Consider the following 14876-nt stretch of genomic DNA (forward strand, 5'->3'; position numbering starts at 1 on the left):
ATAATTCTAAATAGTTATAGTTAAGTTCATAATCAGCTTGGAACCTTAACCAGTAAATAAATTCCATAGGGCCTTTACTCTGCCATGTTTTGATATCATATTTTGCTATCAGCTATACTATGCAAAGAAATCTTATATTCATATCAGTCTGAAACAGTGAATCGCTGGTCCATACGTTGCTCTTGTAACTTCTATAGAGATGCACATAGTAACCTGTTAAGTACTCTCATTAGGCCATTTCCTAGAGAACTAGATGAATTCGGTGTCAATCTTCTTTCTAGTAGAGAAACATCCTAAAATACACAAACTGTTGCTAATTAATGGCAAATAAATTTTGGATTGATTTGGAATTATAGTTTATAGAGCTGGGTGTTCCATCATTTTTATCTGATTTTCCTGCATCTTTGTTTATCCTTCCTGCTTACTTTCTTATCTCATTTTACCATATTCTATTTTGCTTTTATTTTGATATGGTTTTTGGGTCTATGACCTTGAACACCGTTTTGATTTGATATTAGAGAATGACATTTTCTAGCACTTCCTAAAAATATTTTCCAGACATTCTAACTGCTGCTCCTAGATAAGCAATGCAAGTCATTGACTATATTTCCATATGAAAAAACAATTTCGATTTCATGATAGAATGAAGCTGCCATTACAACTTTTTAATTCCTAGTTTTATTAAAATGTCACTTGCTATGGTCATATTTTTTCTAAGCATATTATAGTAATAACATTACTTCTGCCAACTTTCTTAGTTCATAATTCAAGTTAATATCCTGTACTCATTTAAAAGGGGTGGTGGATAAAAATGTTCCTAGGTCATACATGCAAATATTCAGAGGCAAACTTCATAATATCATTTGAAAATATTTTATTGTAGCAAATGGAAGATTTTAAGTGGCAGAGTCCAGCAGTTTTATCACTATACTATAAAATCAACATAGCTAAAAAGTCCACAGATCTTAACATTGCTGAGGTTAAGAAATATTGATTGATGTGGAAAATAGAATAGACCAAACCAAAATAGAATAGAGTAACTTTGTCGTTTTGAATGTATGCTAACTGGCATACATTAAAATGAAATTTGATTGCATACAGCTCTCAAAGGGTCTCCACTTCTATTCAAACCCAAACTAAGGAAGAAAGAGAAACGTATGAGACTTTATGTCTCAAAATTCTTAGTTCATATCCTTGGCAAATACTATTGGTCTGTTCTCTTTGGAAAGGACGAACAAGACTAAGGAATGTTAGAATGGGAAAGTGAGAGAAAGAGAGGCAGCAAACAACTTGAAAAGAGTTATCCCATCTAACATGTATTGTATGATGTGCTGTAAAATACTCAGAGTCATATGAATGAAGTACGATAGAAACATTTGTAAACAACGAACAAATAGAGGTTCCATATGCATCTACTATTGAAATGCAATGAATGAAGAGTGGGAAAGGAGATCTACTCTCACATACTCTAGAGCAGTGTTGGCAAAACTTTTCAGCACTGAGTGCTGAAACAGGGGCGCGTGCAAATCTTTTTGGTACTGAGTGCCATAATGGGTGTGCGCATGCGCATGCCAAAAACTAGATCTTCTGGTTTTTGGTGCATGCATGCGCACTGGCCACCTGGTTTGCTGGTTTCTGGCATGCATGTGTGCACAAAGTCCAGTTGTCCTGTGTGCATGCACTGACTCTGCCTTGCCTTTTGGGGGTCCTTGCGCCTCCCTCCCCCCCAGTCCCCATCGAGGTGGTGGTACATACACACTGTGGCCTCCCTCTGCTGGAAAGCTGTAGTCCCTTCCTGGCCTCAGAACAAGACAGTGCAGCTACCTCCCTCTCCTGCCACTTCTTTCAAGGGAGCGCAACAGCTTCCCGGCTGGTGCATCTCTTACCTCTTCCTGGCTGGCATGCAGTCCCCAGTGTTCCTCTCACCCGGCTCAGCCCCTGCTAAGCCCCGCCTCCCCAGAAGAGCAGCAGCAGCAGTGGCAGCTGCATGGGGAAGGGCAGGAGCAACCAGCCAGACACCACAGTTGCTCCTACACCGGCAAGCCATGCGGGCAGTTCGCCTCCCCGCCTGCAGCTCCTCTTCCAGCATCCTGCTCAGAAGTGGCAGCGCAACAGAGGTGAGGACAGGAGTGCTAGGGCTTCCCTCCCTTCTTGTATGGCCCCAGATGTTCTGGCCGGCAGCTCTGCTCCCCTTGCTCTTCTGGGTTCTGGTGCACTGGCCAGCTCAGGCATGGGACAGTCATCCACCCAACCACCTAAATGCTGCCCTGTGCACCTGAGCTGGCCAGGGGCTCTGGACCACGGTTGTGCCATGGGCTGGAGGGTTGGGGCTACACAAGAAGCCCGCTTGTGGGGGAGGAAAGCCCCAGCCTGCCCGTCCATGCCTCCACTGCCCCCTCGCCTCCCGGAGCAGCAGCTGTTGTGCTGCTGCTTCTCAGTGGGATGCTGGGGAAAGAGCTGCGAGCTGCCTGCATGGAGATGCCGCTGAGGGCCTGGCTCACAAGTGTGGGAATGGCTGCAGTGGCTGGCCAGTCACTCCTGCCCTTCTCCCTATCGGTGCTGCTGCTGCTCTTCTGGGGAGGCACAGGAGCTGATCCACGTGGGAGGAATGCTGGAGACAGTGCAGCGGCCAGGAAGCGGTCGCACCTCCTTGGCAAAAGTGGTGGAAGGGGGGCTGCGCAGGGGCCGGCTGGCTCTTTTGGGGCACCCAAGGCACTCCGGAGCACAGATGCATCATGGGCTGGAGCCACGTAAGAAGCCCACTAGGGCAGAGAAGGGAGGGAAGGCCCGCCCTGTCCATCCTGGCCCACTGCTCTGCCCCTCTCTGTGTCTTTTGGCATGCGTGCCTGATACTCTTCCCGTTGCTGGTCTTTGCATCCGCATGTGCACCAGAAACCAGAAGACCAAGTAGCTGACACACATGCATGCACTGGAAACAAGACCATCTTTCTGGCACATGCTGCTCTTCTGGTTTTTGGTGCACATGTGCACATGAAGTCCAGCTGGCCGGCATGCCAGAACCCGGAAGAGCAATGGGCAATGGCTCCACGTGCCTGAAGAGATGGCTCTGCGTGCCACTTTTGGCACACGTGCCATAGGTTCACCATCACTGCTCTATCGTAGAGGTGTCAAACTTGATTTCATTGAGGACCACATCAAGATTTTGTTTGACTTTGGAGGCTGGGGTGGGCATGGTCAGGTTGGGCATAGTCAGCTTGATGTCATTCATGTTGGGAACATCTGTGGTGGCCCATGAGTGCTGCCAGCGAAAAAGGGCTCCAAAGCTCCGTTTTCAGCTGCGACAGCCTTCTGCTGCCCTCTACCAGTCAAAACAGACTCAGGGGGTGTGCGTGGCCCCCTGAGCTCCATTTTCACTGGCAGAGGGTGGCAGAAGGCAATCACAGCTGAAAACAGAGCCTGGGAGGACGACGCACACCCCTCCCAAGCTCTGATTTTGCTGGCAGAGGCAGCTTTGCTGTTTCTAGGGTGGTGCTACAGGCCAGATTTAAGCATCCCATGGGCTGGATATGGCCCCTGGGCCTTGAGTTCGACACCCCTATTCTAGAGGCTAAAATGCTCTTGCATTACAATTGGTCTATTTTATAATGTAGCTATTCAAATATTGCAGCTTGCATCATCTCTCTTAGCCATTTTCATTCAAGTGGAAATAATTAAAACTAATAAAAGTGAAATTATCAGTCTACAATACAATAATACCAGCTAAAATAAAGCTAATTAACAAAGACTTCAATCATTTGTGGCCATACTTGGCCAGACATTTATGGACCTATTTTGTGTAAATATCTCTTGGATCGTGATGTGAATATGACAAAAAATCCCTCTCTTTTTTGTGAACATTATAGACTCATTTTTTTAACTTGATATTTTCAACTGGACAAAGATATCCCCTCTGCAGCAACTAATGTAGCTTCAGATGCACAAATCAAAACACTCAAAAATGAAGTCTCCTGAAACATTTTTGCAAAAGTTGTTGAGGCATACCAAATATATTAGGCAGTCTAGCTTTTCAGAACCTGATGAAAATGAAGAAAAATGAAAAAAGGATCCTGGTTTAGCTTTGGTTTTTATTCAACAACATATAAGAATGACCAAAGAAAGGTAATTTTTCAGTTCAATCCCTGAGCTTCAATTCGGTGTAAGAACCTGACTATTCTGGCACCTCCCGTTCAAGGACAGAGGCATTATGAGAACCAGCTACAGATCTCTCAAAACTACGTTGGAAATAAGAGGCAATCAAGGAAAAATATCCTGCAAGGAAGAAAAGGCAAATCCTTCTGTACTGTTTCTGAGTCAATTGCATGCATGTGCCCATGCAAATACTACAGGTGAAACTCGAAAAATTAAAATATCGTGCAAAAGTTCATTTATTTCAGTAATGCAACTTAAAAGGTGAACCTAATATATGAGATAGATTCATTACATGCAAAGCAAGATAGTTCAAGCCGTGATGTGTCGTAATTGTGATGATTATGGCTTACAGCTCATGAAAACCCCAAATCCACAATCTCAGAAAATATAGAATATTGTGAAAAGGTTCAATAGTCTAGGCTCACAGTGTCCCACTCTAATCAGCTAATTAAGCCATAACACCTGCAAAGGGTTCCTGATCCTTTTAAATGGTCTCTCAGTCTGGTTCAGTAGGAAGCACAATCATGGGAAAGACTGCTGACCCAACAGTTGTACAGAAAACCATCACTGACACCCTCCATAAGGAGGGAAATCCTCAAAAGGTAATTGCAAAAGAAGTTGGATGTTCCCAAAGTGCTGTATCAAAGCATATTAACAGAAAGTTATGTGGAAGGGAAAAGTGTGGAAGAAAAAGGTGCACAAGCAGCAGGGATGACCACAGCCTGGAGAGGATTGTCAGGAAAAGGCCATTCAAAAGTGTTGGGGACTTTCACAAGGAGTAGACTGAGGCTGGAGTCAGTGCATCAAGAGCCACCACACACAGACGGATCCTGGACATGGGCTTCAAATGTGGCATTCCTCTTGTCAAGCTGCTCCTGAACAACAAACAATGTCAGAAGCGTCTTACCTGGGCTAAAGAAAAACAGAACTGGTCTTTTGCTCAGTGGTCCAAAGTCCTCTTTTCTGATGAGAGCAACTTTTGCATCTCATTTGGAAACCAAGGACCCGAATCTGGAGGAAGAATGGAGAGGCACACAAGGCAAGATGCTTGAAATCCAGTGTGAAGTTTCCACAGTCTGTGTTGATTTGGGGAGCCATGTCATCTGCTGGAGTTGGTCCACTGTGCTTCATTAAGTCCAGGGTCACCACAGCCATCTACCAGGAGATTTTGGAGCACTTCATGCTTCCTTCCGCAGACAAGCTTTATGGGGATGCTGACTTCATTTTCCAGCAGGACTTGGCACCTGCCCACATTGGCAAAAGCACCAAAACCTGGTTCAATGACGGTGCGATTACTGTGCTTGATTCACCAGCAAACTCACCTGACCTGAACCCCATAGAGAATCTATGGGGCATTGCCAAGAGAAAGATGAGAGACATGAGACCGAACAATGCAGAAGAGCTGAAGGCCGCTATTGAAGCATCCTGGTCTTCCATAACACCTCAGCAGTGCCACAGGCTGATAGCTTCCATGCCACACCGCATTGAGGCAGTAATTGCTGCAAAAGGGGCCCAAACCAAGTACTGAGTACATATGCATGCTTATACTTTTCAGAGGTCCGATATTGTTCTATGTACAATCCTTGTTTTATTGATTGCATATAATATTCTAATTTTCTGAGATTGTGGATTTGAGGTTTTCATGAGCTGTAATCAATAATCATCTCAATTATGACACATCATGGCTTGAACTATCTTGCTTTGCATGTAATGAGTCTATCTCATATATCAGTTTCACCTTTTAAGTTGTATCACTGAAATAAATGAACTTTTGCATGATATATATCAAGAATCAGAGTCTACCAAGGGCTGTTTTTACCTTTCATATATGAAATGGAGGAATCCCCAAAGAGAGGGTATGTCTTAATGAGCCCCATAGCTATCATGAAAAGCAAATGCTGCACCCAATTTCTCTTTGACTGAGTTTTCAGCCATTCTCATTTGGTGAAAAATGGAGCTTTTCTGAGAAGAACCCTTTGGTGGGTAACGGGTTCTTATGCTTATCTTTGTGATGAGATGGCTGGGGGGTATGAAGTAACGGTCTTTTCTTTGACTACCTAATCGTGTATTCAACAAATTGCAGCCTCCCTGGCTCTTGGCCCTTAATTAAGTCTCAAGAGGAGACATCATAAGGGGATCCTCAGGGATGCTGTAAGGGGACAGAGAGATACGTGACAGAAAATAACAATAGCCTCTGCCCTCTCATAGCAACAAATAAGCCTTTAAAAATCCACTGAAAGAAATTCAAAGCTCAGTAAGAATAAGAAAGAAAAACAGAGGCCTGTTTTGCAGAGGAAATTGATTTTTAAGGAATTAGAAAACATATTTCAGAAAAGTATAAGGAAAACCCTCTACACTTCTGAATGTCATTAGTGGAACCAGAGCATTATAAAGCATTTTGACTGTAAAGTAAGATATATTACCGCTGTCAAAGACACAGCCTTTCTTTAGTGTTATACCTTACTGCTTTCTCCCCTCAGCTGATGAACTATGAAATAAGAAAGAGTAATCACAAATATTTTCTTAATCCCACACAAATCCATTCTGTATAAATGATTCATACAAAAACAAGAAGAAAACAATTTCTGGAAAGCAGGCAGGCTTACATAGGTTGCTAAAATATAGTGCGACAATAGCTGAAGAAAAGCAAAGGAAGCAGTGTTCAAAGGTTTTAAAGAGATACATACATGCATATGGAGAGAGAGAGAGAGAAAAAGAGAGAGAGAGAGAGAATATGAAAGCAGCAAATGAAAGTTAACCTTTCAATCCTGGTGTCAATTTCTTTCTTTCCTAGTTGAACCTGATAAGTGTTTTTTATTGCATCTGCCCTTCCTTTGCTTTATCTGTAAACAAGAATTGTGGCATTACTTTGCACAGGCTTTGTGCCAATTTCAATTGGCACAAAGCCAGTTTGATCTAATGGGTAGGGCACTGGACCAGAAACCAGGAAACTCTGAGGTAAATCCCACCTTAGGGATCAAAGCAAATGAGTGACTTTGGGCCAGTCAGTCTCTTTCAGCCCAACTCACCTCACATGATAATTTGTTGTAGAGAAAACAGAAGGAGGAAGTATTCGATATATTTGCCACCTTGAATTATTTATAAAAATGTAAAGATGGGATTAAAAATCTAAAAAAATAATCTTCCTGTAAGACTGGACATTTTTGAGGAATGTTACATGCCCAAATCCCCCTTTGGGCTGAGGAACACAGCAGTTGGCAGATGTGCATAGAAAGACTTTTCATCTCTCTCCAATGTCTCTTATAAAATGAACAGAAAAAGTCAACAGCAAGGATACCCTGAATGATTCATTGCTCTAACATGACTTTGGGGATAAATGTGAATGTAAAGATCTTTATTGCTAGCATGCACTCTGACATCTATTTGTTCAAAGGACAATGACAACCATTCAACAAACTGGGTTCTCAGATTAATTCACAAGTTTGGGAATAAATTCTTAGTTATGGTTAAAAAAAAATTTAAGTTCTATGCAGCTCCATTAGTTTATTTGAAGAAATGGAACTAATTGAAAAAGAGTGTAGATATCAGATCAACTTCACTAGAACTAATATGTGGCACTGAAATAACCTAATAAATATAGTCACAACTGTTCTAGACTAGAGGAGTTTAGAAAGGATAGAAAAAAATGATTTAGAAGTGCATATCTGCACGTGTGTTAAAATGTGTATGATTTCAATTGGATGCAAGTGCAATTAAAAATAAGAAAATGGATAAACCTTCTCCAAAGAGTATTTTAAAATAATATTCCAGGGGATGCATCGGATAAAATGGTTTTTCCAGGTTAATGCCCTCCAGATAAGTCAAAGATACAATTCAAAGAGTTACAATATATTTTCTTGAGTAACTTATATACTTTACCAACACATTGTAACCTTTGGGATAAATAATATTATGTAGTACACAAAAAGAACAGAAAGGCATGGAGATGGATATAACAGTATTGATATAAACTAGGTTTATTTGCTTTCTTTTTCTCAAGCTTTACTAGTTCTTATTCCCATTCTTCATTTTTTGTGCATTGTTTACCCCAAAATGAATAGTATGTTTTATATAATATACAGTAGTGACAATAATAATGCATGATTAGATACTTGGATAAGGCTGGCCAATTTTGGCAACTACTGGAATTGGAATAAAAATAATATAATTCCTCTGTGTTCTTTATATGTTACTTGTATAAGTAAATTAATTACTGAGGTTGTTTATCATCCATTACTATTCTTTCAGCCTCATCTTTTCTAAGATCCTATAAAATATCATGGGACACTGACTCCTACGATTCTCAGCCACTATTTGTTCTCCAAAATGGGAATTCTTAGAAGTATAACTCTTATCTGGAAGGCATCAGAATAGGAAAAAGCTCTTTTACTGATATATCTTTCTGCATATTCTTTGGTAAAGGTTTATCTATTTATTATGTGTATTTGTATATGGATAGAATAGATAGAATTCTTTATTTGCTGAGTGTGAATGGATATACAAGGAATTTGCTTTGGTGCATATGCTCTCAGTGTACATAAAGGAAAAAAATACATTCATCAAGAATCATAAGATACAACACCTAGTGATAATCATAGGATACTAATAAGTAGTGTGTGTGTGGTGTGTGTGTGTGTGTGTGTGTAGGAGGAGGAGGAGGAGGAGGAGGAGGAGGAGGAGAATATATTCTATGAGGAGAGTTTCTCAACTTCTAGTTTCTTTAGAATGAATGAATATTTATTTTGGAAATAAGCAAAAAAACAGTCCTGCTGGCTGGAGAATGTTGGGAATTGAAGTCCATACATCTTAAAAGTACCAAGATTGACAAACACTGATACAGAGGTAAAGATATGTAACATAAGTTTTTGAAGTAAAACCCGACAATCCTTTGCTGTTAGCCAGCATTTATTGCTGAACTCAGTCAAACTGTAGTTTGCTTACTCTTGGCTTAGAATAATGACATTGAGATGGGAATTATAAACAGATAACAGATAATCAGAGTTGGAAGGGACCTTGTAGGTCATCTAGTCCAACCTCCCACCCAAGCAGGAGACCCTACACCATTTCTGACAAATGGCAGTCCGATCTCTTCTTGAAAGTCTCAAGTGATGACGCTCCCACAACTTCCGAGGGCAAGCTGTTCCATTGGCTGATTGTTCTCACTGTCAGAAAGTTTCTCCTTATTTCCAGGTTAAATCTCTCCTTGTTCAGTTTCCATCCATTGTTCCTTGTCCGGCCTTCAGGTGCTTTGGAAATAGCTTTACCCCTTCCTCCTCTCTGTGGCAGCCCCTCAAATATTGGAAGACTGCTATCATGTCTCCCCTGGTCCTTCTCTTCACTAGACTAGCCAAGCCCAGTTCCTGTAACCGTTCTTCATATGTCTTAGTCTCCAGTCCAGTGAAGTACAGTGGAACCTTGGGTCACCACCGTAATCTGTTCCAGGACCACAGTCACAACTCGATGTAGTTGTGACTGGAAGCACGGTTGACTGCGCATGTGTGGAAGGGGCCACATCACAGGAATCTGCTGTGACTGGGTTTGTTCACCACCCAGTTTTTGAATCGTGACAGCAGCCTCAGAAGCTCCCTGGAAGGGTCAAAAATGAGTCTTAGATTCATACATAATGGTTTCTAGAGAGTCCTCATGGACCAGTTAAATACTTATTTAGCTCAACTGTGCTATAAAAATGACAGCTTCTCTAAAATGTCAAGACAGACAGTTTTCGAATTAGCTTGAAATGTGAGAAAATGCACTCTGGCTCTCAACCACTCTGCCACTAAAACAGTGAATGATTGCCCTGCAGAAAGTTACATTTTTCTACTACTTGGTGTATTTCATCCCTTCAGGATTAGTAAGGCTTTCATTGCCTAGGAGCAATGGCTCATAAGATTCCTGATACAGTAACAGATTATAGGTTTTTTTTGTTCTTCAACCATTTTAGATTTGTTTTTATATGTTTCATGAAAAGAGAGCAGGAAGGGGAGAATGGGACAGAAGCAATATTAAATCTATATATATATATATATATAAAATCAAAATACCACTCACAAAATCTCCAGAACCATAAAACATACAAACTTGAAATTTGGCACATATGTTCCTCTTGGCTTCTAGGTGCTCACTAAAAAAGGATTTTTCGAAATGACCATCAGAGCATTAGTATTTCATATATTATTATTCACACGCTCTGATGCTAAGGAGTTCTACTCCCCACTCCCCACCTGAAAATAAATCTGCTCCAAATGCAAAACACAAGCAGAGGATTTTCAGTTTTAGTTTCACAGCACCAAGCAGCTTTAATACAGAACAGTTGAGCCCAGGCTCCTTGCTGTCTCCTTTTTGCTCACACAGCAAATACTGTTTCAGTTTCCAAACAACCCTCAGCTCTCTCTCACACTGACAGGACCCTAGCCAGATGAATACTGATGGATGCTGGTAGGCAAATACTGTTTCAGTTTCCAAACAACCCTCAGCTCTCTCTCACACTGACAGGACCCTAGCCAGATGAATACTGATGGATGCTGGTAGGCAGAGGCAGAATTTTTTCTCCTTATTTCCCTCCCCAAAAACTAAGCCTGACCACATAGTTTCGTAGCGAAGCACGGGTAGCGCAATAATATCTCAAACACCATTTGGTATTGATTTATAGATTTGGTATTTGGTATTTTCTGTAGATTTCAGCAGAATTAGTAATGATGACTGAAGCAAGCGATGCACAGAGTTTAACTTCTACCCCAGTAATAACTTGGGAGTTTATAAACTCAGTTGCCTAATGGGACTCCTTCTCCAGCTAACAAATGTATTTTGTTCCATTTTTTTTTAAACAAAGGTACAGCAATCTTGCATGGAATCTCTACAAGTCCTGCAAAAGATACCAAATTGTAATTTTTGCTATGGCAGAAGGGGAACATTCTTAAATATGTGGGGAGTATTCATATTAATAGTTGAATAATTAAATTTTAATTAAATTTAGTTTTTATCTTGCCCTGCCTATTTCATTATCCTATCCATGCTTATATTTTGGAATGTGGCTCTTGCTATGATAGTCAGTTGCTAAATGTAACTATTAGTCCAACGTTTCATATTCCTGCTTTAAAATATGCAAGCTTGGCATATTGGCTTCTTCCGCTTGTTCCTTTTTCTAAGTGAGGCTTTGAACATCTCTCTCCAGACCCTAGCTTGATGGCATAGCAATTCAACCATTAATATTTATATTTCAGTTCTCAGGAAAAGATGCCTAGAATTAAAACATGAAGGCATAATGAGAAAAATACTTTTTTTTTCTTTAGCAAGAATTCATTTTCCTCAATTTGGTGCCTTCCAGATCTGTTGTAGCCATCTCCAGATCATTTGACCATTCTCATGAGAGTCCAGTGCACTTATACAGCACTAAATTGTACAGGATTGGATTAGAGTGTAGTTTCTAAACTGAAACAAATGAAGAGCATACAGTTTATACTGATGAAAATAACAGAACATATTTCAGCACATAAAATACTGTACAAGCACATTTATTTTGACATTGTAACTTCCTTTTAGTAAAACTGCTGAGTGATTGTGTGTGAAAGAACATAGTCTATTTCTGTTGTAAGTGGCTTCCACTGGAATTTATTAAGTGGCATTTAAATAATTCTATTCTTGTAGGGTTCTGTCTTTCTAGAAGTGGAACATGGAGGTCTGCCAGATATTGTTGAACTGCAGCTCCCAGGATCCCTTGACAAAACTAGCTTGACTGCTGGACGTTGAGCTTAGTAACATTTGAAAGACCATCAGGTTACCCTGTCAACAAGCTGCAACAGATACAAGTGCCCTCGTGACAGGAAGCATGAAATGTTTCATTCAAAGCACAATATTTGCTATTTTATTTTTTGCCGGAACTGCACTAGCTGTTCACCCAGGTGTACTTTGTACACAATGAGTTCCTGGTTTAGGGATTTATTGGATAATATTTATAACTTTAATAATATCAATTGTTGCAATCCATTACATTCATGCCTTGGTCATTTTAAAAATTAATGCAGCAAGTAGTTTTAATTTCCAACCTGTTCCTTATCTATGTAATAACTTTATAGTTTGATTTTGGTTTCAACTGACATTATGCTTCATTCTTGGTCCAATCTCATCCATTATTGTTTGGCTAAACATTTGTTGACAGATAAGATTACCAGGTGTTGCCACTCAACATGTGTGATTTCCTTTTTCTTCTTTCTCTCTGAAGACCAAATCACTGTGGATAGTTGCTGTAGTTTGAATTTGCTAGCACTCCAATGCTTTAAAGAAATTAATTGATGCACATCAATTAGAAGCATCATGATAAGGAAGCAATGAAGAATATATTAAAAATATATTCTGCGAAATTATCGCTATCCAAAAGGTTCAAACTGAATTTATTTCAAGTTTGGATTCTGATTCAAGCAAATGGAACAAGATTATTCAAATGATTAATGTATTGTGCAATTATCCACTCCAAATTACAAAACATTTACACGACTGGTGGTTCCAAATGACACCTTCTATCTTTGTACACATTTTATTTTTCCTTCCAGCAAAAAAATCATTAAATATTAAAAGATGAAATAGCTGCACAATGCTGTTTTTTAATATGTTCTTTATTATATTTGTTTTCCCACTAAGGCTGATTCTCTTTTCCTCAGATCTCTTTTGAGGGGGACTGCTGGGGGGGACACGGGACCTTGAACAACTGGTTATATCTCAGGAATATAACATTTTCCTAGTGGCGATTATTAGGATGCTGTAGTTGTTGCTCATCTATCAAAGTTATTGCTATATGTTTCCTGGAATATCACATATTCTGTACTGGAAATGCCATGAAATGTCATTTGGTAGCTACTGCATGTGATATCCTCAATAAGAACACATTTACATTTAGCTATCCACTTTTTTGTGATCATTTCTTTGCTTTTTAGGGGCTGTATATTCCACATATCAGTGTAAGCTTAAAGCCTCACATAATCCTTTACAAAGAAACCAATCACAAACAAGTTGCTTCTTGACAAAATGGGCAGCACATATCTGATAGATGATAGATAGATAGATAGATAGATAGATAGATAGATAGATAGATAGATAGATAGATAGACAGACAGACAGACATAGACAATACATATGAACACGTGTCTCAATATTTTTATCTTTCATTATTTACATTGCTTTGCCTTTTGCTGTGAACTGCACATTGCCCATGAATCTTTTTCTGAAATCTGCAAATAGGCAAAAATTATGTAAGAAAGCCTGTCATTTTTCATGTGGATGTCATTTTGTACTATGGTCAGAGTGTGAAATTTGTGTAAGATTTATATGGAGAGCAAACCCCAAATGTAGGTGTTTTTTAAAGCATATTCTGAGACAGCATGGCTGATTTGAGGGTTATCAAAAAGCAATCCCTGCTGGTCCATCATTAAAGTAGTTAGTCCCTTGTGAATGTCTCCCAGGACTGCGTATCTGGCACACTGAGAAGTATCTCAGCAAAGCTGAGAAGTATTAAAGAAGAGTATTAAATAGGGATAGCTGAGATCTAATAGAGGAGAGGGACTGTTGGGTTAGAGAAGGGGTAGCTGATAGAGCACCACAAAGGTAGTTGGAGATCACTGCTGGGAAAAAGGAAAAAGAGGTCAGAAGTCACAAAGCCAGTAGAAAATAATCACTTCAAGAATCAGAAGACATTTCAGATGAATGAAGATGAACTTCTGAGCTGTAGGACGGTGCTGTTGGAGGTGTGTTTATCTGCAGATGAGAAGAGGAGCAGAGAAGTTGTAATCAGCAACCCAGCAGATCAAAAGTGTCAGGAGTCCCAGGCAAAAGATGACTTGAAGAATAGATATTCAAAGGAGAGCTTTGTCATTTATAGTCCATTAAGGATGGGGACAATGGGGCAAACAAAAAAAGGAGGTCATAAAACAGCTGTGTGGAATCTACAATGGGCTAGAACTATAGCAAGGGTGAAAATTCCCACAGATGCCTTTAAGAGAATGACGAAGGCTGGGGAACAGGAGGAATGACTTCTGTATTCTATTGTAAGAGCTCAACCCAAAGCCAGAAGCTTGAAGGAAGAAGTAGAGCAAGTGACCTTGGGAAGAGAAAGTTATTCAAGATAATAAAAGTAATAAAAATCCAAGATATTTGTGAAAGAGTTAAGAAAATGGTAATAGAGATAAAAAACAATCAAAGAGTGAGGAACAAGAGAGATGAAGTGAAGAAATACATGAACTTGTTATGCAGAGAAAGTTCCAAGGTTAAAAACTAAAAGTAAAAGGAATTCAGTTAAAATAAGATTGAAAAACAGGAAATCCTTAGAGATAAATAGGTAAAGTTTTAAAGGTTACACAAATTAGAAACCTCAGTATTCAACATTAGTGCATCTGAAGTATTTTGCATAAATTTGCACAATAAAGCCTTTTTGTGGCAAACCTGATGTCTGCTTGATTGGCATCATTCCTTATATAAAGAAAGAATCTACAGTAGAAGATCTTCTCATGTCAAATTTTACACTGCTCTAAAATTTAAACCAAGTGAGGACAGCAGTTATCAACTATTTGTTGTTTGTAAAATTTATTGGCCACCCTTCTTATCCTGGGTTAACTCTGTTACTATTAATAAGTGTCCAATTACGGTATTATTAAACTTACATATTTCAGAAGACATTAAAAGACTTTGAAACGTTTTGTTCCAGGTCTCTGGATTTTTTTTTGACCAACAGCTGTGTAAAT

Source organism: Notechis scutatus, chromosome 6, assembly GCF_049901735.1.
Source record: "Notechis scutatus isolate UNSWTSFEM ecotype Mainland chromosome 6, rNotScu1.2, whole genome shotgun sequence".
Classification (NCBI taxonomy): Eukaryota; Metazoa; Chordata; class Lepidosauria; order Squamata; family Elapidae; genus Notechis; species Notechis scutatus.